General features: G+C 38.1%; 2 long non-coding RNA genes and 1 pseudogene across 2 annotated transcripts; 2 read left to right on the plus strand and 1 right to left on the minus strand.

Moving 5' to 3' along the window:
• The first annotated feature begins 6,193 nt into the window (after positions 1-6,193).
• Positions 6,194-8,356, plus strand: LOC146235982 (uncharacterized; annotated as a pseudogene).
• Positions 8,357-8,845: 489 nt separating this feature from the next.
• LOC146235983 (uncharacterized) lies at positions 8,846-17,796 on the minus strand. Its single transcript, XR_014740851.1, has 2 exons — positions 17,634-17,796; positions 8,846-9,361 (listed from the first exon to the last, which is right to left on the minus strand). It is a non-coding gene; the product is annotated as an uncharacterized LOC146235983 (long non-coding RNA).
• Positions 17,797-20,001: 2,205 nt separating this feature from the next.
• Positions 20,002-21,834, plus strand: LOC146235984 (uncharacterized). Its single transcript, XR_014741005.1, has 2 exons — positions 20,002-21,432; positions 21,665-21,834. It is a non-coding gene; the product is annotated as an uncharacterized LOC146235984 (long non-coding RNA).
• Positions 21,835-25,512: the final 3,678 nt, after the last annotated feature.

The following is a 25,512-nucleotide window of genomic DNA, read 5'->3' on the forward strand; positions in this document are numbered from 1 at the left end:
GTCCTGTGTGTAAGAGCGAGATAGACAATCTGACATATAGCCCCCAATCAAGCAGAAGAGAAATTTGTGAAGATTGACGACACAAAGTTAATCATCGAAGATGAAAAGTAGCTTAGTCCTAAATGGAGTTGTATGCCCCATAGCACATATTTTACAAAGACTACGGCAACAAAACCCAAACGTTGCCACGTTATGTTGGGAATGGGATGCCGTTGCGACGGTTATTGTTGGAGCAACAAGTTGCCTAAATAGCCTGTAGCCTATGCCATGTTTATGTACATGTCAGCTTTACATGTAGAAAAGAAAATCTCAGAGAAGGTGAAAGGCTTGGTGACCGGCGTGGAGAAATGCGCGTCTAGTGTGAACAGCATCGTGCCATTCGTAGTATATTGTGGCGCTCCAGGGCGCTTCGCAGCCAATCTGTCCCAGGTTAGCTAGATTGAATCTATGGCTCTGGATTGATTGCAATGTCTGAACATCAGTTTCCACGCCTACTGGCCTCCTCTCATTATCATATTGGGAACAATGAATGAATGAATGAATGAATGAATAAATGAATAAATGAATAAATGAATAAATGAATAAATGAATAAATGAATAAATAAATGAATAAATAAATGAATAAATAAATGAATAAATAAATGAATAAATAAATGAATAAATAAATGAATGAATGAATGAATAAATAAATAAATAAATCAATACAAAATAAATAAATACATAAATGTCAAATATATGTAACTATGGATTGACAATTGTGCATTAATTAATATATATATTCGTTTATTTCTGTCTAAATGCATGGATGTGGACATTTATTTATTCATTCATTCATTTAAAAATATGGCAGGTTTGGTCCTCCATAATAGGGGAGTCTGTAACAAGATTATGCGCAAGGGGACAATTTTGGAGTGTAACCCTTGACTGAGATTTAAAAAGCATACAAATACTAGGGTAATAATAGGTAATAGGATAATAATAGGGTATTGCGCCAAATACTTTTGCATAATCCCCAGGTGTGACTGGAATCCTGTATTTAGCAAGAAACTCCTCATAAGTGAAAGGACGACCCTTCTCATTAAATAATTCATCTACCAGCAAGATATTATTACAGACCCAATTTTCCAAAAAGAGAGATTTATGTTTATATAAAATGTTCTTGTTGTCCAGATCAAATAGTTGTGAGGAGAAAAAATGTGTTTGTATATGAGAGACCAAGCCAAAAAAAAACTGTCGATGACACGCAGATAATTTCACAGGAATTTTGTCATAGTCACAAGCAAGAAAAAGGTCTAAGCCACCAAGATAAGACAACACATGGAGAGGTATCATATTCCAAACTGAGGAGGGGTTTCAAAACTGTTTCAGACAATTTAACTTAAAAGTATTATTTAAAATACCAAAATCCAATACATTTAGTCCACCATTTTCATAAGAATCCATAGGAACAGTCTTTCTTATATAATGTGTCTTGTTTTTCCAGATGAAATTGAATATCATTTTGTCTATCTCCTTTAGAAGCTTATTATCCAGATGCCATGCCAAAGCCGCATAAGTCAAACGAGAGAGACCCTCTGCCTTAGTAATCAACACTCTACCTCTCAATGATAAATCTCTTAACAGCCATTGATTAAATCTTTTTTGAGATTTTTTGATGATAGGAGAAAAATTGGAATGACTTCTCTTATGTTGGTCTTTGGTAACTACAATACCCAAATAGAGAACTTCATCTTTAATTGGAATATTGTAAAGAGAATCAAATCAAATCAAATGTATTTGTATAGCCCTTTTTACACGCAAGCATGTCACAGAGGGCTTCACATACGCCCATAGAACTGCCCCTCAAACAACCTAAACCCTCAAGGAAGCCAAGGAAAAACTCCCAAGAAGAGGAAGTGCACTCCTTAATAGACAGAAGTTCACACTTATTAACATTCAAATGTAGACCAGATGCCTCTGAAAATTCTTTAATTGCTTTTATAGCAGCAGGAATTTGAAACTGATTTTTCAGAAATAGTGTGGTATCGTCTGACAGCTGTGTCAATAGTAATTCACTGCCAAGTAGAGAAATACCTTTCACAGCATTAGCTTTAATATGGTCAGCCAACAACTGAGCTACTAAAAGGAAGAGATAGGGGGAGGTAGGGCATCCCTGCCATATACCTCTAGACACCTCGAATCTAGGGGATGTGCCGCCTGTTAACTGAATAGAACTATTACTATGCATATACAAAGTTTTAATAGCCATAGAAAAATAATTACCAAATCCAAACTTTCTCAGAGAATGCAAAATAAATTGATGCTCCACAGTATCGAAGGCCTTGTAAAAATCCCTAAACAAAATAAAACCATTATCATCAATCACGTTTGAATAATCCAAAATAATAGAAGTCAACACCATCTTGAGTCTTTTAGCCAAAAGTATCGCTAGAATTTTATAATCATTGTTAAGTAAGCAAATTGGGCGCCAATTGTCAATTAGCAGTTTGTCTTTGTTGGGTTTGGGAATTAAAACAGTCACCCCTTGAGTCATAGTAGTTGGGAGGCAATTTTTCTTTAAGGATTCCGTAAAGACCTCCAATAAAAACTGAGCTTGTTCATCGGCAAATGCCTTGTAAAATTCTGACGTCAGCCCACCAGTACCAGGTGATTTGTTGTTTTTTAGCAGATCCAAATTATTCTTAATCTCCTGTAGAGAGATAATCTTATTGCACATCTCCATTTGACTCTTATCAATAGTTTTAACATTTAGAGAGTCCAGGTAATTATCCGCAGTTCTATGGCAAAACTTAGAGCTATATAATTTTGTATAAAAATTGCTACAATAATTGGACTTCACTTTGAAGTCATCTGTAATAACCCCATCAATATTCAACCTATTAATACTCTGGTTATTGGAATGAGCTCTTTTCAAACTATTATTTATAGTTATTAAAACGAACTCAACCTTTTCCTCGTCTAATAAAGTATTTGGGCTTTTATTTGACAAAAAGGTAATCCTTGTTATTACCCTTAATTCGGCAGATCTTTGAGATTTGGACTTCATAGAGCCATATAAAAATTCCCACCTCAAATTTAAATAGCTCCCAATTACTACTAAATTGTTATTCTTCTTTAGCTTTTGACCAAAAATAAGAAATCTGATTTAAAACTTCTGTTCTGACATCATCATATTGTAATAGAGAGCAATTGAGTTTCCAATACCTTGACTGAGCAGTCCCACTTTTCAAATTGGATAACTTTAAACAAAAACATATTGCCTTATGATCGGTAAGAGGAGTTGGGCATATATCCACCTCTACAGCATCTTTGTTCAGACTCCCAGAGATGAACCAAAAATCAATTCTAGACTGACTCGAACCTGTACTATTACTCCACGTGAATGATTTATCATCAGGATATTTTTTTCTCCATATGTCTATGAGATAAATTCTATCCATAACTGCTATGAGACTAGTATTATTCTATTTGGCTTACCAGGAGGCCATTTATCCATATGACAATCTAAAATGTTGTTAAAGTCCCCTCCCAATAACAGAATGGCACAAGGAAATTTAACCAACCAGTCTTCCAGAATATTCTCTAAGATACCAGTCAGGTCTTCAGTCTCCTTTTTTGTGTTATATCCATAGATGTTGCAAATAATAAAAATCAACTTCTTGTGTTTAATCAATTGACATATAAAGTGTCCAGCTGGATCACATTTTGTAAGTAAAACCTCTACACAAAACCTATTCTTTAATGTAGCCACTCCCGCAGAACGTTCTGTACCATCAGAAAGCCATATGGAATTACCCCATTGAGATTTCCAAAAATTAACGTCATTTGAAATAGAATGTGATTCTTGAAAGTATCAAAAATCTGTCTTGAACTGTTTAGCATATAAAAATAAAGCTTTACACTTAACATTGTTACGTAAACCTGGCCTGACGTTGTCATACTCATAATTCTAGTCAGAATATGAGTCTGAAAACTCTCCGTTGGGCTGTGACTATGGGGCGTGTTTCAACCAAACTCGTAAAACAAATGCCTCTACGCTCAATTGGATAGACCTACAACCAATCAGAGCAATGTAATATGTTGTTTGTTGAAAAACAAATTCAACCCAAGGGCTCTTTCGTGACGTTGTTGATTACGTTACTGTTGATCATCTGTCCATCATCGTATAAAGCCCGCCCTGGCAATTTCATTGGTCCACCCAGATCCTGGTTTTATGTAGTTGTTCCCAATACGAGACCCTCCAGACCCAACTTCCCGACCAAATGTTTTTGTGGGCAGGGAGAAGTTGGGCTGGCAGCCAGGCTAATGTAAACCCCTAGCGTTTAGAGAAACAAAAGATAACGATAGCATATTGCTATAACTAGTAGTGAATAACTATGGATACTTTGAAACAGTGAAATAGAACCATGTATCGGAGAACCGCTCGTTTAGTGATTGTAATTGAGCATTTTTGAAAATAAAACATTAAAAGTAGGGATGGAGATTTGAACTGATTTCACTATTCGAATAGTATCAGAAATTATTTTCGAATAACCGGACAATCTATTTTTATTAATGCGGTTCCGTTATGTCATTAGCCTGACATGACGCAAAGCATACAGTCAACACATGAACCACAACACATTCTGGCAATAATTTGGACTATTAAGATATTAGATTAAATAAGGGTTGAATAAAGAAAACAAATGAAACATCATTTCATCAACATGACGAAAAGACAATGAACTTGAAAAAACGCTGCATCACCAGACGTATAGGCTCTTAAATTGGCGGAATAGCGCTGAGTTTATTACTATGTGAAATTAAAACGTGAAATACTTTGGAAGACATTTAACACATTAGGTAGGCTATCCTCGATAAAAACGAAAGACACACATAGAGAAATATTGCATATTAACTTGGATATTAACTTGGAACCGGAATCCTCGGTGCGCCACCACACAATGCAAACATAGCCGATTACGCTAGCTCTACGTGGCTGCTGGTTAATAAAAAAGCCACAAAACCATTAGCCACACGCATTTTTATTCAGTAAAATTAGCATATAAACATGCTCAGGGGAGAGGCGAGTACGGAGTCGATTTTGGCCGGCGTAGAATAGACTCTGCAGGAACTGAGGTTGCTGCGAGGTACACTACTGCTTAGCCAGTACACTATGCTTCTTGTAGCGCCAAATGAAATGAAAGGACACTCGCAGCAGAACGCAGGGTCATGTAGCCTACCCTTTTTGATGGTTTTCATCCTTTCTAACGTCACAACTATTAGAATTCTCAACACAACGCAGCGTTTTTTCATTAAAAATAACTTTTTTATATTAAATTAAGCTCATAAGTATTCGAAAAAAGTATTCGAATACTAAGCTACTTTAGGATATCCGGATATTCGATTAACCACGCCCATCCCTAATTAATAGTTGCTTGTATTATTTCACAATTAGAAGTAACTGAGGCTCAATATAGTCTAGAGATTTGATTGTAGTTTTTGCATGTTCAACATGGATTATAGGTCGAAAGTTGAATGAACGAGTACTTATGTCCTTTTGATTTCTTACAGGGTGAATCGTTGTTAACACGCTAGCATTCTGCTAATGAATGCTGATTGGATAGTGAAGGACTGATACGACCAGAGCTCCCGCTTGATGGCATCCGAAGCGGAATCAGAATGTCAGAGCATTAGCAACATTAGCAACAACATTAGCTAGCCAAAACTCTTTCTAGCATGTGTATTGACAGGGAGAGCCTAACCTGTCAGCTGTGTTGTCGATGCCCTGAGAGAAAAAAGTAACTGACCAGAGCTTGCCGTAAAGTAGTAGCTCTGGTTGTACGATGTGTATGACGTCAATGACATTTTCAAAAGCTTTTTAGAACAGAAAGGCGACTTTAAAACAATCTAACAGCCAGCAGTGTGTATTTTTTTTGCCTCCCCTTTCGAATTCAGAATTCAAATTACTAGACTTAAAATTCTATCCTGAGAAAAGTGGATTTTGAGAGGTACCGCTCCATAGACCTCTAGTCATTCTGCACTTGCTCGTTAGCGCCCTCACATGGAACTTCAACCAGTTCAGAACCCGGAAGTTTCCCGAGAGTGGCAGTTCTCTCTATATTAGACATCCTCTGATAGTACTGTACGTAGCTGGTATTTTTACAGTCAGTCAAGCTCAGTTCTTTTTTTTTACTTTAATGTGTAGTGTAACCTCTGTAACAAAGTGTCTTTGTTAACCTCTGTTTAGTGTGTAAAATGTAATTTATCAGGCCAGAGCATTAATGTAAAGTTGTATTTGTCTATTCTATTCTAGGAACAAATGAAAAGAGACCTTCTTCCGACACTTTTAACAAAACTGTCCAAGGCCACACAGAGACTTCCGCTGGATGTGAACTATTTACAGTTTGTAGTCAACCAGGAGATGGTCCTTTTTAGGGCATTGTCAGGCCAGGTTGAGATGCCGCAAGATGTTATGAATGCATTGACAGAGTTGTCAATACTTGTCAATGCAGATGACAGCTCTAATATGAGCCGGTGTCAGGTGCCAGTGATGCAAGCAGAAATGGGACAGCCAAAGTATGTTGTGTCTCCTCAGCAACTACAAAGCCTTGTAGAAATGTCTCTACCTGTGTCGTGTATTGCAACACATCTGGGTGTATCTGTGAGGACAGTTAAACAGCGCATGCATGAACATGGACTTTCCATAATGCAGGGCTACAGTAACCTAACAGATGAACAACTTGATGATTTGTTGAGGTCAGTGAAGGCTAGGACACCACATGTAGGGTGCAGAATGATGAAAGGAATCCTGCAGGCCTTGGGTCACCGTGTCCTGTGGAGCAGAGTGTATTCATCCATGCATTGTGTAGACTATGTTGGTGTACTATCAAGAATGATAAGGATGGGGTGTGTTGCAAGAAGGACGTATTCTGTCCAAGGTCCTTTACACTTGGTGCATATCGACACAAACCATAAGCTCATCAGGTAGGTCAAATATTTTTGCTCAATACAGTAAGATACATACAAAATTAATAATGTGATATTTTTACAAACTCAGTCCCATTTTTAACACTTGTTTTGTATCAGCAAAAAATGAAGACAAATACGTGAAAGTGATTGTTAGTGTTTAGATACGTGAAAGTTAGTGTTTTTTTTGTCTCCAACAGATATGGCCTTGTTATTTTTGGAGGGATTGATGGCTTCTCACAAAAGGTAATTTCTTTTCTTTTTTTTTAACCTATAATCATTACTTAAGACTAAATGAGTTGGGGGGGTATTTATCAAAAAGACAGACATGGTTTTACTTCTGGATTTTACAAAAATGCTTTTATTTAATTCCCAGTGAATGATATTTTCTTCACTAGATGTGTACCTGGGCGCAGCAACCAACAATAAAGCATCCACTGGACTTGATTTCTTCTTGGAGGGTGTGCAGAAGTATGGCTTTCCATTAAGGTAAGTCTAAAAAAGTGTGGCCCACTGTGGTACTCATTCCATAGTGTTTTCTTTATGTGTGACACATTCTTTTTAGAGTGAGAGGTGACCAAGGAGTGGAAAACGTTGCCATAGCACAATGCATGTTCACCATTAGGGGTAGTGAAAGGGGGAGTTTCATATCAGGAAAGAGCGTACACAACCAAAGTTATGTTTTCTTTATGTACTGTGAAGTGGTCACACGTCAAGTGCTCAAGACAGTTGCAGGTCCAATAGAAATGTCTGCACACTCCCTTAGTATCTCTGGTCACTTAACATTTACACTGGATCAGGTGATTAGTATGTGACCAGAACATTTGGGTTATTTAATGATGGCATCTTTATATTTGTGTTCTATTCCAAGGTTATGTAATGAATTAAACTAAAATGAGCCAGAGTGTGTTTATCTTTTGTTACAAGTTCAAATATACTGTACAAACTTGAAGGTAATTTGCTGTTTTCTTTTAACAGAATAGAATGTTTGTGGCGAGATGTTTGGATGACTGTTTCAAATGTGCACTACGAGACACTTCCACAGCCTTGAGGATGAAGGTGTTCCAGACCCTTCTAACGGCATCCAGCTGTTCTGTGCCCAGCATGTGTTTCTTCCACATCTGCAGAGGGATCTTGATGTCTTCAGGGTGGGGTGGGATAATCACCCTCTGAGAAAAACGAGCACAATCTCTCCCCACAACAACTGTGGATGATTGGGCTCCTCCAGAATCCTGTTGGTGCTCCAGACCCGGCAGATGTACTAATTTAATTTTGTGTTGATTGGTATAGTTTTGGCCACAAATCCTTTATCATAGAATATCAATTCTCATTTATTAAAACACATTTAGACAAGCATTGTTTACACAGCTTTACAACACTGTAAAGAAATACCTAAAAACGTATTCTATGAAAAAGCTATTAAGTATAATTCTATTTTCCACTGTATATTACACTAATGATTAAAATTGGAGAAGATCAACTTAATTTTGTAGCATCATTTTATATTGTTTAAAAAAACTTATGTTGAAATGTGGTTTCCAATCACCAGTGTCAAATTAATGAAAGTATAATAATCTTCTTAAAATCTGCTTGCTTTTATAAATTCATGTTCCCTGATTTAAGTAACTTTTTTATTCTAAATGTAGGAAATTGAGGATGCAGATCTCCATTTCAACACTGCCAGCGAGCAAGGTGTGACCAGTCCTGGAGTGATTCTCCCACCCATTGAATGTCCTCTCTCTAAACAGGACATGCCAGACCTTACGGCCACTATTGATGTTACAGCACCATCAGATTCCTATGGGCGAGACATTTATTTGGCTGTGTTGAACTATTTGCTAAATCACGTACCGTAGATGAACATCTTTTCTCATGATCAGTTTAACACCAGAAGACACAACTTTATGTTTTTTATTATTGACATTCATGTACATTCTTGAACTGCTGTGAGTGCAGTATGGTATCAACTTATTAATGAGACATTGTGATGCCAATTAGCCAGACATCTAAATGAGATGTAAAGGATTTCTAGTTGTATTAAATGCTCTACAGTACTGTCACTAAACAAATATTTAATGTTTACTCTTGAATGATTAGTCCTGAAACAGTATTATTAAGAAGCTGTTGGCCCAGATGAAAAGCCTCAATGAGAAATTTTTTTAACTGGTCATAAGGCCTCATGTGTCTGACAGGTAGTACAATATTATTGGCACATGCTGAAACAACAGGGTAACACACACAGTGATGGCCAAAGTCTGCACTCATGCATGGTTGAACTTGATTGTTACAGCAAAATCCTTCTTCTTTGAGGGAAGAAGTGGAACATGACCTTGGCCTGTGATCCACTGTAGAAATCTGGCAGGTGTGATGGAAAGCAGGCCATCTTGGTCATCTACATGCCCCTGATCCTCAGCTATGAAGCAAACAGATATAACAAGAGGTATGTGACAATTAAAATGTTGATTTCCTAATTGTTCTAATCACCAGTAAATAAGTGAATTAGACAGAGGTACACAAAAGAACAGCCGATTAAAAAATCAAATGTGTGGGATTTCTGAAGGTTAGGAAATTACTATGGATGGGCAAACTATGCCTTGTGAAGCTTTGGTGGTTTCTTCCGGATTGTGCCGAACCAAAGAGCCGAACTATTGGCGCATTGAAATTTGAGAGCACAGTGACTGATCTAGTGGTCAGCTAAAATTATAGCAGCCGTTTAAACCAACTGAATGCGATGTACCAGTAGTTTCTGGCGGTACTTAGCCTCGTTAATTATTCAATGTCGTTAATTTTTGTAAGGCTACGTGATGGTCTAATTTTCGCGTTCATTCATTAAAACCATACATATATATTTGAGAACTGTGTAATTTTCATACAATAAATATGTTTTACTGTGATGTACTGGTCTATCTTTACCACACTTTGTAATGTTCTGCAAACAGTATAAGGGCGGTAGAATGCTTAAGTGTATGGAATTATTAAATGACTGCTGATACAGAGTGGTAGCCTACACCAGTGTTTTACAAAGTTTGGGTCGCGACCCACCCGTGGGGATGAAAATTGGGTCGGCAAATATGTTTTCATAATTCTTTTGTCTTAGGTTTTTGTAAACGACTTAGCAACCATTTTCGAATAGTGCTTTGTTTCCTGTTTATTTCCCGTTTTATATGGTATTTTCTTTTATTTTGAAATGATTGCTCAACAAACTGGTGCTAGGTTCTGTAATCGGACGTAGCAAGGCCCGTAACGGAAACACATGAGCCCCCCCCGTAGAATAGGGTTAAGGCCAATTTATACTTCTGCGTCTCCGTTAACGGACAGACGCACGCACGGAGTCGGACGGACTGGTTGAATTTATACTACTCCGTTGGCTCTGCGTGTTGAAAACAATTCACCGCCAGAACAGTAGATGACGCTGCACTGCAATGCTAGCTAGGTTATCGAAAGGTCGGAGCAGATGAACAAATGAACCATTTCATCAATAAAATAAGCACATTTTCAGCAACTACACTGCCCATTTCTCGTCACATTTTAATTCAGATGCTGATTTACATGTACTGTTTAGCTGAAATAAGAGTTGTAAAAACTTACAACAATGGCGGTCAAAGGATTCTGTTCTCTTGTTGGTCACGGCAACCCCGCCCCCACCCCTGATGCAAACGGTTCTTAATAAGGACCAATCATAGCCAAGGGGTATCCGTAAAAAGACGCACGGACAGACGGACAGTCAGGAAAATCAGAAGGCACACGCAGAGCTCTGCGAGGGCTCTGCGTCGACACGCAGAGGCCATTTTTTGACGGAGGGGGCGTTCCTCGTGTGCGTGTGCGTAAAAACGCAGAAGTATAAATCGGCCTTTAACCTAACCCCCCCCCCCCACAACATATGTAACGGATAATGTAATACAAATACCGACGGGATGAACAGGACCCCGAAGCGATCAACTGAACTTTTTGGAACATTCTGAAGAGCCGTGTAATAAATGCAAGATATCAAAACTCAAGCTTGTCTTGTGAGGAAAATGTATTCTGTAAGAAAAAAACACTCAAACGGTTTGCAGATGAATAGCCTAGGCCTACACATGTCTCACCAACGCTACCTCACCAATTTAACAACCTAAAAACCAACTGCTTCTTGTATCAACTATTTAATGATGCAGCAATTCAACTTACAGGGGGAGTAGGATTTTGGCAACACTGTTCATCATACCTGCCAAAATCCTACTCCCCCCCATATATTGGGGCTATAAGATCTGACATACCCCCAAATTATTTTGGTGGCTCCTCATGTCCTGTAGAGTGTGCCATAAAAAGCTTTTGATACTAGTTGCAAAAATGTAAACGTTAGAAGGGGAGTAGGATTTTGGCAACACTGTTTTTCATACCTCAGATGCACTCATCTGCCAGAAGAGACAGGTATTGTACTGTTAGCTAACGTTACTGTATCACGTAGCTAACGTTAGCCTATACTTTGACAGCTGTACTGCTCTGTGTTGTGCTTCCTAGCGTTAACAGAGCCTCCTTTCCAAGAGCCAGGAAAATTAGCCTTGCTCCTTTATTGACTTCCTATCAAGCTGACAACATTGAAATGTAGTGAATCTACAAAAAAAGAGAAAGTAGAAAAAGTGCTTAATTATAAAATATATAGGCCTACATAACTGACATTATTAGCAAACATGATAACGTATGCGACAGTATCGTGCAGTTGCAGCGATTGCGTTTGACTATTTAAACATACAAAAACATAATCAAAGTTACGATAAGTCATTGTATTTCAGTTATATACATATTATGATCGTGTAAAACGTACAGTCATTGCTTTCTACAAGATTCACACGACAAAAATGGTTCCATTTATGATTTAGCGAACACGCTAATAATAAAACACAACTCCATACTATCAAGTGTGCCTGGTGTAGCCACGGCCATAAAATTATTTCTGACAGACCGAGGTGAAGTTAGTTTCATATTCGACATTCGACATTCGTCTCACATTCGGAAGACGCTACTTTGCAGCGTCGAGTTAGGGACCGGGTGAAAATTACCCATACAATTTGGAAAAATGATGACATTTATAATATTTGTATGACTATAAAACCTAATAAAAACCAGCAGAGCATTCCAACAATGTCTGACCTACTTCCACACCCTTTACTTTTTCAATAAAACTTTTTTAAATGATAATAAATCACTAATCTCTGAAAATAGCATGAAATCATTGATAATCTCAATAACTTTTTCAAACTTGTTTCAAAAACTCTCTAAAATACACCAGATTATTCTAATAGTGTCTGGCCTACTTCCACACCCTTTACTTTTTCAATTATGTTTTCTTTTTAATGATAGAAAATCGCTAATCTCTGAAAGTAGCATGAAATCCTTGCTAATCTCAGTAACTTTTCCAGATTTATATACACCAAATTATTTTTATAATGTCTGTCCTACTTCCACACCCTTTACTTTTTCAATATTTTTTTTTTTAAATGATAGAAAATCGTTAATCTCTGAAAATAGCATGAAATCTTCACTAATCTCAATATATTTTCCAGACTTGTGTCAAAAAATTTCAAATACACAGCAGATTATTTTAATAGTGTCTGGGCTACTTCCACACCCTTTACTTTTTCAATAATGTTTTTAAAAAAATGATAGAAAATCCCTAATCTCTGAAAATAGCATGAAATCCTTGATAATCTCAATAACTTTTCCAGACTTGGGTCAAAAATCTCAAATACACACCATATTATTCTGATAATGTCTGGCCTACTTCCACACCCTTTACTTTTTCAATAATGTGTTTTAAAAAATGATAGAAAATCGCTAATCTCTGAAAATAGCATGAAATCCTTGCTAATCTCAATAACTTTTCCAGACTTGGGTCAAAAAATCTCAAATACACACCAGATTATTCTAATAGTGTCTGGCCTACTTCCACACCCTTTCCTTTTTCAAAAATGTTTTTAAAAAAATGATAGAAAACGCTAATCTCTGAAAATAGCATGAAATCTTCACTAATCTCAATAACTTTTCCAGACTTGTGTCAAAGAATCTCAAATATACACCAGATTATTCTAATAATGTCTGTCCTACTTCCACACCCTTTACTTTTTCAATAAAACCTTTTAAGAAATGATAGAAAATCGCTAATCTCTGAAAATAGCATGAAATCTTCACTAATCTCAATAACCTTTCCAGACTTGTGTCAAATAATCTCAAATATACACCAGATTATTCTAATAGTGTCTGGGCTACTTCCACACCCTTTACTTTTTCAATAATGTGTTTTAAAAAATGATAGAAAATCGCTAATCTCTGAAAATAGCATGAAATCCTTGCTAATCGCAATAACTTTTCCAGACTTGGGTCAAAAAATCTCAAATACACACCAGATTATTCTAATAGTGTCTGGCCTGCTTCCACACGCTTTACTTTTTCAACAATGCTTTTTTTAAATGATAGAAAATCGCTAATCTCTGAAAATAGCATGAAATCTTCACTAATCTCAATAACTATTCCAGACTTGTGTCCAAAAATTTCAAATAAACAGCAGATTATTCTAATAGTGTCTGTCCTACTTCCACACCCTTTACTTTTTCAATAATGTTTTAAAAAAAATTGATAGAAATTTGCTAATCTCTGAAAATAGCATGAAATCATTGACAATCTCAACAATTTTTTCAAACTTGTTTCAGAAAATCTCGAATGTACACTATATTATTCTAATAGTGTCTGTCCTACTTGTAGTCATGACAAGGAACGTTTAGCCAGTACTTTCTCCTGCCCCGAACATCTATTAATCCTGATACATAGACACAATCTACTCTTATTAATAGCAAGTTTACATGAGAACTTACTAACTAGTATCCAATGACTAGTTCTATTGATAAGTGAATAATGTAAGCACATAGGAAATCCCAATTTCTTCAAAACTCTTCTTTCATTGGCTCCCTTGCATAGACCTTGCGCGCGTGTGAGTGAGTGTTTGCATCATTAACCCTAGTTGAATCTCTGGTTCTGGTGTCAGCCATATAGGTGTCAAGCAAATGGTCACCAGAGTTTACGTCTCCATCTCGCCCAGGTTTGGGAGTAGGCCTCTCTTTGCACACAAGGAATGTTGAACACAGAATAAAACAGTTACATCTTCAATTTTTCTGACAGGCAGACACTGAGTGATGGGGTGTGTCAAGGGGTTACAACAGAGTAATCTTACACATACCTCTCTCTCTCTGTCTGTCTCTGTCTGTCTCTCTCTGTCTGTCTCTCTCTCTGTCTCTCTCTCTCTCTGTCTCTCTCTCTCTCTCTCTCTGTCTCTCTCTCTCTGTCTCTCTCTCTCTGTCTCTCTCTCTCTGTCTCTCTCTCTCTGTCTCTCTCTCTGTCTCTCTCTGTCTCTGTCTCTCTCTGTCTCTCTCTCTGTCTCTCTCTCTGTCTCTCTCTCTCCTCTCTCTCTCTCTCTCTGTCTCTCTCTGTCTCTGTCTCTCTCTGTCTCTCTGTCTGTCTGTCTCTGTCTCTCTCTCTCTCTGTGTCTCTCTCTGTCTCTCTCTCTCTCAGTATCAGTCAGTCAGGTCAGTATCGACTGGATTAAAAATATTCCTTATATATAAAGTGTTTTACCTAAGACTTGACAGCTTAGATTGTCAATTGATCCGTTGTGGTGGATTGTGATCCTGTCCTCCTGTATGACATGATTACTCGTCTTCTATAAAATTTCAGAGGGATTTAATGCTATTTTCAGATATTAGCGATTAATTTGAATTTTATTCAAAACTTTATTGAAAAAGTAAGGGTGTGCAAGTAGGCCAGACATTATTAGAATAATCTGGTGTATATTTGAGATTTTTTGAAACAAGTTTGAAAAAGTCATTGAGATTATCAATGATTTCATGCTATTTTCAGAGATTAGTGATTTTCTATTATTTCTTAAAAGGTTTTATTTAAAAGTAAAGGGTGTAGAAGTAGGCCAGACATTATTAAAATAATTTGGTGTATATTTGAGATTTTTTGAAACAAGTTTGAAAAAGTTATTGAGATTATCAATGATTTCATGCTATTTTCAGAGATTAGCGATTTTCTATCATTTTTTAAAAAACATTATTGAAAAAGTAAAGGTTGTGGAAGTACGCCAGACACTATTAGAATAATCTGGTGTATATTTGAGATTCTTTGACACAAGTCTGGAAAAGTTGTTGAGATTAGTGAAGATTTCATGCTATTTTCAGAGATTAGCGATTTTCTATCATTTTTTAAAAAACATTATTGAAAAAGTAAAGGGTGTGGAAGTAGCCCAGACACTATTAGAATAATCTGGTGTGTATTCGAGATTTTTTTAAACAAGATTGAAAAAGTTATTGAGATTATAAAGGATTTCATGCTATTTTCAGAGATTAGTGATTTTCTATCATTTTTAAAAAAACATTATTGAAAAAGCAAAGGGTGTGGAAGTAGGACAGACACTATTGGAATAATCTGCTGTGTATTTGACATTTTTTGACACAAGTCTGGAAAAGATATTGAGATTAGTGAAGATTTCATGCTATTTTCAGAGATTATCAATTTTCTTATCATTTAAAAATGTTTTATTGAAAAAGTAAAGGGTGTGGAAGTAGGACAGACATTGTTGGAATGCTCTGCTGTTTTTTTAGGTTTGATAGTCATACAAATATTATAAATGTCATAATTTTTCAAAATTGTATGGGTAATTTTCACCCGGTCCCTAACTCGACGCTGCAAAGTCGCGTCTTCCGAATGTGAGACGAATGTCGAATGTCGAATATGAAACTAACTTCACCTCGGTTTCTGACAATAGGCCTACCCGTGACTGTCGCAAGCGCTGAAAGGTCATTTTCCAAGCTGAAACTGATCAAAACATATCTCTGAATCGATATCACTCAAACAAGAACTCATCCGTGTGAAATAAAGGCGATCTCGAAGAACTCTATTGGTATGGAAAGCTAATCGAACTAGAATAGGCCTATATCTCCTTGGTCAACTGGGTCTCTCAAAAAGGGAGCTGCCAATTATTTTCGGGGTGTGTGGCAAGCTTATCAAGCTACACTTACGTTAGCCTGCTCTGGAGCAGGTTGGTGCTAATTGATATGTTTCCTATGGTGATTTATCGAAAGTTGCTTCCAGTAACCAAAAAGAGGCGAGTTTATCTTAGCCTGAAAATTAGCTTGCTAAACAGCTTAGCGAGCTACGACCAATAGACCTTTTTTGATGAACATTCTAGAATTTTCATTCGCCAAGTTTGGCCCTTGAAAGCTTCCGGTTTCAGACGCGCGAATGATTGTTTTGATGGAAGTCAGCTAGTTTAGAAGCATAAGTGACAGTGCCGCTGCTAGCCATTTTGGTGCCCTAAGCATAATTCCTTTATGATGCCCCCACCCCCACCCTCCGAAAAAAACGATTGTTTTTGCCAATTTAACTTTTTATTACTATACATATACCTCAATACCAATAGCCTAACACAACAGCAGCATCACAATGTAACACCTATTGAGAGGTGGTGGTTCTCTGCTGTGTATCTGTCCATAAACAGCTGGTTGAGGGTGGTTGATCAGGGCTTGGCAGGGACGGACTGGGAGTAAAAAATAGGCCCTGGACTTTGATCCAGAACCGGACCCCCAGAACCAGCCCCGTATACACCACCACAGCTGCCCTGCCAATCAGTCTTGCCAGGTCAAAGGTTTTCCTGCGGAATTGGGCTACTTTTGAAGTGTTGACGCGGGTTGATTTTTTTGTCCGCTGGTTCGGGTAGACATATTTTGCATGCAAATTACATTAATATCTTTAACTAGAAATTTATATTTTAAATGAAATAATGTATTTATGCCCAAATCCTACCAAACTGACTCCAGATCAGCACATACACACATGGACATGGGGCACGCACACATGCACACACGCACTGTGCGTGTGCAGACGTGCCTAATGCACTCAGTCTTCTGAGAAAATCTTCTAAAAACTGGTTTTAATGCTGGCATACTAAACATTTGGTGTTACTTTGTAGATATTACAATAGATTTGGCAATGAAAGCAATGCTGTTGGACTTTAAAAGCAGTGTATATGGTTTAGCAGGGGCATATTTTGAGTTCTGATATTTGGCTGGTTTTGATTGGCCATTGGGCTGGTTTTGTCACACAGACCTGGCAACCCTGCTGCCAATGCATCCACATTCTGTGTTTAATGATGCTAGTTACGGAGTTTCCGACTTAATACGAGCGCGCAACACGCGCAAGCGTTGGCCTTTATTTCAGCGCAAAATAGTTTTTTGAGCTTCATGTAAAATAAACAGCCGATTTTCAATTGGTAAAACCTTGTCTAGTAAAGTTGATGTATTTTTGTCTCTTGACTTTTCAGCCCCACCCTTACATTTATTAGCCTGGTTTTCCTAAACATTTACAACTCAAAGCAGCCAATAAGGAGCTCTCCACCTTTATTACTCATTTTAAAACTATTTGATACATTTAATATAAAAGCATCATAGAATGTAAAGTAACAGCTAGCTGGCGTCAGTTACTTGTAAAACGTATAGATTATGTTTAACAGTAAAATCTCAATTTAGCTTGCACCTAACATATTTGAGTGTGCTAACATTAGCAATAACGTCAGCTAGTTCGAGGTGTATGCATAGGCTAACCATTAAATTAGCAGCACATTTCCCATATTTAACAATGAATAAACATGGACTTACCTGAAAGTGATGCATGGGCATCATCTCGCAGTTTCTTTCTCTTTCTTTTTTCTGCCCCTGACTCCTCTTGTCTTTTTGAGGCAATTTTCGAATAGTTGACCTAGCCTACTGTCAAAGTTCGTCAGGCCACTGAAGGAAAAGGCAGGTGTTGTATCACCCGATGCATGACTCTCTGGATTGGCACCCCCTCGCGGGAGCGCGCGCGATTCAAAGAGTGAAAGATTTCGTCTTGATATTGCATCCAAAAGAAGGGGAGACAGAAGTCTCACATTATACCGTCTTTGTTGTTGAATTCAAGAGAAGGATGTCTGTTATCTGTGTAAATATCAGATGCTATTTTCAACACAAAATCCTTAAAATTCGTCATTCAAACGGTATACGCGAACCAACATTCTTGCTCCACGACATCGCATTCTGAGGAAATATACCCCAGTATGATCATGATTATTGCTACACAAAATGTATTTTGTGTTGCAGGTTCAAAGTATTTCACATGGCATAGCTCTTCATACTAATGTATAGGTTCAAAGGCATGCGATTTTAATGCAGTTAGCCTGTGCGTAGGCTGGGTTACTCAGACAGGTCGAAAACAACAGCCTTCTGATGCAGAATCAGCTGTCCTGAAAAGGGACCAAAGGTTCACATGCCTAGCCTACAAAAGACAAGTACTAAAAACAATGTATCAACCATGTATCAACATCAAAAGAACCATCAAATCCTTTTTTAAGATAGGAAATATTATTCTTATTGTTTGAGTCAATGAAATAAATGAAAAAATAAAACATAATAATCCCTCACCTACCATGGACTATTCTGTTTTCAGACCTGTCCACCCTATACATACACATGTATTGGTATTCAATTGATGCTATTAAATGTACATAATGCTGGCGTAGAAGGATAGAAACGTATGCGGGGGGAGAACATTTCATGGCAGGTTTTCCATTAGATGTAAGTGCAATGAACCCCCTGTTAACCCTGACTAGGACAGTGTGACATGCCTGAAACTTACTGTGGTTAATCAAACTAGTGCCCTCAGTGTACTGTAAGAATTATTTGATGGGACCTTTGGTCCCTTTTCAGGACAGCTGATAGCTTATTCTGGATCAGAAGGTTTTTGTTTTCGACCTGTATGTGTAACCCACCCTACGCACAGGCTAACTGCATTAAAATCGCATGCCTTTGAACCTATACATTAGTATGAAGAGCTATGCCATGTGATATACTTTGAACCTGCTACACAAAATACATTTTGTGTAGCAATAATCATGATCATATACTGGGGTATATTTTCTCAGAATGCGATGTCGTGGAGCAAGAATGTTGGTTCGCGTTCGTTACCGTTTGAATGACGAATTTTAAGGATTTTGTGTTGAAAATAGCATCTGATATTTACACAGATAACAGACATCCTTCTCCTGAATTCAACAACAAAGACGGTTTAATGTGAGACTTCTGTCTCCCCTTCTTTTGGATGCGATATCAAGACGAAATCCTTCACTCTTTGAATTGCGCGCGCTCCCGCAAGGGGGTGCCAATCCAGAGAGTCATGCATCGGGTGATACAAACACCTGTACCCACGGCGAGCTTGGGAAGTTTATTTTTTTTTGGGGGGGGGCACCATCGTAACTTTTTTTGAGCAATTAAATATATCTCTTGTTCTGCCTATGTTGTGATATACATGCCTAAAAGGTGCCTAACATTTCTATACTGAAATAATATTGGCATTATAATTATTATAACTATGATGATTGTTCAGTTGGCAATTTTTTGGTGCGTTAACCCAGCAAACAAGGGACGTCCTGGGGACGTCATTTTGTTAGCTGGGTACAGTGTCATCACCACCATCTTTGAAACAAGCTGAACCCCCTTGAACAAGTTATTCTAACAACGTTGTCACCGGCAGTATTAGATAGAAAAGCGATTGAAACAGTACCATCTGGTAACTGAAAATATGCCCCCAAAAATCGTAAATAAGTTTGACATTTATGTATTGGGAAATGGCTAATTCAAAAGAAGTTTGCTGGAAGCGATCATTGTCAGTAATGCCAAATACGACCATTTGATCTTAGACTAGAACCCTGCACGGTGGAGAAGCTGACCTGGGTAAATTGTGCTAAGGTAGACTAGCTGGTAACCCTTCCTTTTACAGTCCCTTAAGTACTAGGTATTTACATAGAAAGTAAAGGGTATGTTTTGTGTTTTATTGGGTATTACCGATTGGTACCAAGGTGGTAAATACAGCGATAATTTGAAGTATTTACCCATTAACCATTTACTAACGTGCTGGTTATTACTGGGTAATTTTCACTGGTCCTAATTAGGTAAAGACAGAAGACAAAACTTAGTATTTACCTGGAAACTTATAAATATTACTATTTAAATACCGCTGGTAGTAAGTTGGTATCTACAGGAGATATATATGGTAAATTATAATGTGTTATTGGGTAAATACCACTGCTACTAAGTAGGTAAAGACGGCCAAGCTCCAGCAGAATTACTAAAAAAATACTCTACTATTACCCTGCAATTACCTAAGGTTAATGTCGGTAACAGTCCACGTCTAATGAGAATATAACATAGTACTTTCCAATAAAATACCTTTTCAGATACATTTATCGATGATGGCCTCATTTACTTGGCTGGTATACCTACCTCCGTAGGAAGAGTTTCCTCTACTATCATGGTAAATCTTCTTGGTTACTGGGTATGTTCCTGCGCATGTTTGGACTATTTACTCAGTAAGTAATCTGAAACTGGACTGTAAAAGGAAGCAGTGTTTGTTACCACGGTGTTACCGGGCTCTTACCGTATTCTTTGTAAGCGAATACCACTTTGTCAATGTTACCCTTAGTATGAACTTGTACTATACGTTCCAAGGCGATACCAGGTAAAACATGGCTATGTACTCAGTAAGTAATCTGAAACTGGACTGTAAAAGGAAGCTGTGTTTGTTTCCATGGTGTTACCAGGCTCTTTCCTTTTCAACTGTTCATTCCCTTTTCATGCAATAAACACAAACTTGGATTATGTTTCAAAGGAAAACGTGACACTTCACTCTGTAAATTTTAACATTATTGACCAAACATGAACAAATACAAAGGTTAAATCTTTACAAACCTCCACATAAAAACAAAAAATTCAATAACTTCATAGAACACGTCAGTATTAGTTTGGCCCCTATGGTTTGTCTTTCTACAGCTCCTGTAACATAAAACATAGTATACAATTATCTAAGATTCTACCTATTTTATTTTAGAATACAGAATAATCGATTGCCACATTTATCTGAGTGTATCCTGTGTGGTAGCCAAGGATGCTGTGGTAGTTTTGGTTCTTTAGAAGTGGTTGCACACTGGGCATCGTTTTTTCCTTGCCAGCAGCCTTTCCCTTTGGAGCCTTCTTATTAAGCTTTTACCGCCTTGAGCCGTCCTCTGAAGTAATATTTTTGTAAATGTCATACTACTAAAACAGATGTTCAATGAGTTTAAGTTGTATTAGCACTCAGTAGCTTCGTTTTCTTAGCGAGAAAAACTGTGGACGCAGATATCACGCATCGTGAGATTAAAATGGCTAGCAAAGATAAAAAAGCAAATTTTTGCCTCAAAATGTTTTGGACCAATCATCGTTCTACTGGTAGGTAATGGACGATAATAGACCGATGGTTCATCCAATCACCTGCCAACTAATATATGGAAGTTCCGGGTTTTATTCTGAAAAGTTTCTGTCATCAATAAGTGGTTTCGACAGTTGGTTGGTTTCGTGAGCTATAACTCCAGCAGCAGTCTTGCATTACTAGGTAAGTCACAAAATAACACAGCCTAATTACATCATTTATTTGTCAAGATAAAGTATAGAAATGCATATTAAATGATTGTATTTTGATCTTGTGCTAATAACATGTATTTTGAAAATAAAGTTAGGCTAATGTTAGCACATTGCTAGACAGCTACAGTACCTCAGTCGACATTGCCTGGTTGCTCGTCCACGTTGCTAACATGTTTATTTTCTTTTTATGATCTGTCTTGTAGTTCACAGTCCAGAGGATATCCACCGCTATCGTGTTCGGCGCACCAGGAGTATGACCCTCTGCCGAAAACTAAATGACTGCCATCATTGGGGCAATTGTGATTTAACCTTTGTATTTGTTCATGTCATGCCATGGAAACAGTGCTCTAATTTAAAATAATGTTACAATTTACAGAGTGAAGTGTCATGTTTTTCTTAGTAACATAATCCAAGTTTGTGTTTATTGCATGGAAAAGGTAATGAACAGTTGAAAAGAATATGGTAAGAGACTGGTAACGCCATGGAAACAAACACAGCTTCCTTTTACAGTCCAGTTTCAGATTACTTACTGAGTACATAGCCATGTTTTACCTGGTATCGCCTTGGAACGTATAGTACAAGTTCATACTAAGGGTAACATTGACAAAGTGGTATTCGCTTACAAAGAATATGGTAAGAGCCCGGTAACACCATGGAAACAAACACAGATTCCTTTTACAGTCCAGTTTCAGATTACTTACTGAGTACATAGCCGTTTTACCTGGTATCGCCTTGGAACGTATAGTACAAGTTCATACTAAGGGTAACATTGACAAAGTGGTATACGCTCACAAAGAATATGGTAAGAACCTGGTAACACCATGGAAACAAACACGGCTTCCTTTTACAGTCCAGTTTCAGATTACTTACTGAGTAAATAGTCCAAACATGCGCAGGAACATACCCAGTAACCAAGAAGATTTACCATGATAGTAGAGGAAACTCTTCCCGCGGAGGTAGGTATACCAGCCAAGTAAATGAGGCCATCATCGATAAATGTATCTGAAAATGTATTTTATTGGAAAGTACTATGTTATATTCTCATTAGACGTGGACTGTTACCGACATTAACCTTAGGTAACTGCAGGGTAATAGTAAAGTATTTTTTTAGTAATTCTGCTGGAGCTTGGCCGTCTTTACATACTTAGTAGCAGTGGTATTTACCCAATAACACATTATAATTTACCATATATATCTCCTGTAGATACCAACTTACTACCAGCGGTATTTAAATAGTAATATTTATAAGTTTCCAGGTAAATACTAAGTTTTGTCTTCTGTCTTTACCTAATTAGGACCAGTGAAAATTACCCAGTAATAACCAGCACGTTAGTAAATAGTTAATGGGTAAATACTTCGACACACCACACAAGCTTGAGTTTAAATACATTATTTAATGTGAAATTACTTACTGTACATGCAAGTCTTGAATTACTAAAATGTATGATGCTGCCAGTAGCACTGTGCGCAACAGTCTTACTACATCTATGCACGTTGTAGTTATGCGTCGTTGCTAACGTGTGCTGATGTTGTGACGTTGGGCGTTTGCACTGATTCCCTTTGGCGACAAAAGGCACTTTTTGCCACAAAAAAAGGGGGGGGGGCACTTTGAATTTTTGCCATGGGGCCCAAAATTCCTGATTGCAGCGTGATTTCAATAATTTTGTACAGACTGGTTTCTGATACCGTGGCGGCAGAAATTTTGCCATAGAGGAAACACTGCACTATATATTATCATTCCAGGTTAAGAACACCAATGGAGGCTGAGTTTGAAATCTTAAATCAAACTTTTGCCAGGATTTTGAGTGGAAATTTCATTTGCATTTGTACAGGTATATTCGTCCACGTCGGGCTGGACCTCGGAGCGGAACGATATTTTAGTGGCCACTGTTGATTCTCACCTCACAGTTGCGTATTGATCAGACAAGAAGACAAGCTTATCAACTCGATTACTATTGATCAAAACAGAACGAGGGTTTGGCTGTAGCCTACTTGAATCATACTCTATTGAGAACATATTCGCTGACTTGCATTACACGCGTGATGAACACAGCTTTTTCTTCTTTTTTTGTCTCTGGCGCTTGGGATTTGTCATCGGCGCTCGGGAAAACAGCTTTGGCGCGCGGCAAAATTTGCTCTATGCAGGAAAAACCCTGGACTGGGTACAACAACACGATCAGTCAACCGACTATTAATGTTTTTAATGTCGGGCTACAAATTTATAGAACAACTTCTGTCTGATACGTGTGGCATCCTTTAGCCAAATAATTAGCCTACAGTTTGCTGAGAGATTGAAGAGCTAGACAACAAATGTTCTAATGAATCACCGACTAGTCATCTTCTGACATTGCCTTTGCTCCATGTTAAAAAGCTCCAAAATGATGGACTGGCAAAGGCTTTATAACTATAAATCTACTCTACAATGTACTTAAAAGTATGGCGACGACGTTATCCACAAGTACAAGCGACAACGTTGGCAACTTATCCAGTAGTAAATGTCAAACGACAAGTATGTCAAAGTAGTAGAACCGTGATCCCAAGCTAGCATAGACAAATCGCTGTGTTTACACCGGCAGACGCTGTGCAAACCCCTTCCGGCGGAAATAAATTGCATATGTGTAGAGTTATGGCGCCCCCCTGGTTTTGACGCGTAAACTTGTCTATTTGTTACCACGGTATCTGTATTGCAGGACGGCAATAATTCCGTTCAACCACAAGGATCCTTCAGATCGTAATGTTGAATTAGCTATAACACTGTTAGTTATGCCATGTTTGTAGTTGCCAGCAGATGTCTGTTTTGGCTTGCTAATGTTGTAATGTTGTTGCTAATGTTGCTAATGCTCTGACATTCTGGTTCGGCTTCGGATGCCATCAAGCGGGATCTCTGGTCGTAGTCAGTCCTTCACTAACCAATCAGCATTCATTAGCAGAATGCTAGCGTGTTATGGGCAACAGCGACTTACCCTGTAAGAAATCGAAAGGACATAAGTACTCGTTCATTCAACTTTTGACCTGTAATCTATGTTGAACATGCAAAAACTACAATCAAATCTGAGATTTGTCAACGACAATTAGGCGAAACAGACAAATGTAGCCGTTTAGCTCCATAGACTCCCATTCATTTTGCACTCGACCGCGATCACTCCCAGTGGAACTCTGCTGGAACTGCAACAAAATTCGGTACAATGGGGCTAAATAGGGAGTGGGCAGGCTCCATTTAAACCATAGAGTTAATATAACTAGAGTAAGCTACTTTTGTCTTCCAAGATGGCGTCCCCATTCATTTCTATGAAAAGTGCGCAGTGGCGCAGGCAAGCGAGAGCGCAAGACTGGACGCGACCATCTTTTCACTTCCGTGTCTTCGGGTCTAGCTTTAAACAGTAGGTGCGTTCGACATGGACTGCGGCTGCATGAAACGACCGGCGAGAGTAGCCGCTTGCAGTCAGGGAGGAGTTGAAAACGGCTCTGTGAAGTCGGACATTCCAGCTTGTTGTGGTTTGCTACGTTGATGTCAGTCATGGCCGATCAAGCGCTGTTTGCTTACTTTACTTTATTTATAATTAAACTTAGTCTTTCCGTTAGTGAAGAGGCTGATTAAAACACTTTCTTCAACAAATTTTTTATTCAATTAAACTTTTTTGAGCGTTGGCGAAACTGAAGGTGTCCAAATATTACAAAACACGCGACAAAGTTGTTGTGTGTGAGTCTGGCCAATTATGAAATAGCTGTGTCATCACTTGAACCCGTGCAGTTGCTCTTGAGAAAATGCGCTCGGCTACACAGCCGGCAGTTCTTGTATCGATCTCACTAGTACTTTGATGGCGACGTCACAGTGACGTATCCTCGGCGCTGTCTCAAGTCGGACAAAAAGTCTAACCAGAACTCACTGTTTCAAGTCAGCCGCCTGCAGCCGGCTGCAACGCCGCATGAAGTCGGGTCATGTTGAATGCACCTAATGTCTAATAAAGGCTATGGTACGGTGTTCATTTTAGGACATCCTCAGATCTCAGACTCAATTGTCAGACTCAAACAAAAAGGCGTCAAGTCTCAG

This window comes from Hypomesus nipponensis, chromosome 22 (assembly GCF_054491055.1).
Source record: "Hypomesus nipponensis isolate SF chromosome 22, ASM5449105v1, whole genome shotgun sequence".
Classification (NCBI taxonomy): domain Eukaryota; kingdom Metazoa; phylum Chordata; class Actinopteri; order Osmeriformes; family Osmeridae; genus Hypomesus; species Hypomesus nipponensis.